Source organism: Ovis aries, chromosome 2 (genome assembly GCF_016772045.2).
Source record: "Ovis aries strain OAR_USU_Benz2616 breed Rambouillet chromosome 2, ARS-UI_Ramb_v3.0, whole genome shotgun sequence".
Classification (NCBI taxonomy): Eukaryota; Metazoa; Chordata; class Mammalia; order Artiodactyla; family Bovidae; genus Ovis; species Ovis aries.
Window position 1 is genome coordinate 167,099,489 of NC_056055.1, and position 1,830 is coordinate 167,101,318.

Sequence of the window (1,830 nt, forward strand, 5' to 3'; positions counted from 1 at the left end):
AGAGAGACAGACACAGAGAGAAGAAGTAAATATCCACATCTTGGAGCCCTTACTCCAGTCTGGAGTGGTTCTGCTCTAGGACTGCGGTCATGAGACCTCTCTTCATGATCCTTTAGGGAATCTCATTGCCTCTGTGTGTGTGTGTCCAGGGGCATGTGAGTGCAGGCTGCTCAGGCTTTTCCAGTAGCTTCTGAGAAGTAGTACGTGGAAAGAAAACATTCTAAAACCTTGCTTACCTGAAAATATCTTTATTCTGTCTTCACATTTAATTAATAGTTTGAATTGCAATCAAAATCTCAAATGGAAAAACTTTTCATCTAAATATCAAAAATATCCTCCATTATTCTTTATCTTTCAGATTTGGTAGTAAGAATTTCTTCATCATGATTTCTGATGTTTTTAATGTAACAATTTTTTTCTAGAAAACTTGTTACAATCTTCTTTATATCCCCAGTGTCTTACTTTTTTTCCATAATGTGATTTATATTTTAAAAATATATTATGTTTAGTACTTATTGAGCCTCCCCTGAAAGCACATCTTTGTTTTGGGAAAAGTTCTTGGGAGGAGTTTTCTTTTTTTGCTAATTTTTCTTCTTTTTGTTTTTTCTGCCCTTTTATTTTGCAGCCACTATTAGACGGGTGTTGACCTCTAGTTACTTCTAACTATCTAATCTTTTTGTTCTACTTTTGAGACAGTTCTTCATTTATAGTCTAGAATTTCCTTTGAATTTATTTCTGATATTATATATGACTTTTTTCTTATTCTCTGAATCTTTTTAATTATATAGTTTTCTTGTTCAAAGATTTTTCCTTTCTATTGGAAGATTTTTCCTTTCTATTGGAAGATTTTTAACAGCAGCTTTTTTTTTTTTCCCCTTTCTTCTTCTTTTTCTTCCTTTTTCATTGTATTGCTTATTTCCTGTTTGTTCTTTGGGGTTCTATTCTGAATTTTGAATGTTATTGTTCAGTATACGGTGATACTTCATAGCTGTTCATTTAAAACTCAGAACTCTAAAAATCAAGGGCAGCAATTTTGTACAGGGGCAGAACTTCCTGATTGGTGGGCGGCACTATATCACGATGAGACCCATGTAAAGATTTGTAGTTCCTATCAATTGGACTAGGCAGTTTTCTCAGTGAGAGCTCTATAATCGTATTCCTGGGTTGGGCTGGAGGGGAACTGAACAGACCCTGGGTGCATGTATAATTTCTTGGGAACCAAGTAGAGAAAAGAGAACAAGGGCTTTCACCATTATTGCAAAATTTTACCAAATCACTCAACTTTTAGTTAAATGGTTCGTCTATCTTTTCAACTGTCCTCATGTCCTTAAGTCAGAGTTACAAGAGTTGATCCTTTCTAGAAAGTGAACTCTTCATGGGTGTAAGAAGGTGGGATTTACATGTGATATCCTGGTATTCATAAATAGCAGGCACCTCCAATTCCTAAACATTTTAATGGCTTTGACCTGAATTAGATTAATATCTTTTGATAGCCTCCCTTCTCATTCTGGCAACTATATTTCAGTTTTCTTTGTCATGCTAAGTCAGCTGACTTTCCAGTTTTGAAAGTGTACTGACATCTTCCATATACTCTTGACCCTTCTCATTTTGAGGGTATTTCTATGTTTATGCACATTTATTAATTTGCCATTATTTTGTGATATAGATGGCTATTACCTGGAAACATAGATTAGTATACAGTAATTTTGCTCCCCTAAAATGATGTTACCCAAGTTTCCCAAAGAAATTAATTTAAAACATTTAGTTTTCTCTTAATCTTATTTTATGTCTGCTTTTCTAACACAAATACACATTGACATCTCTAAAGAA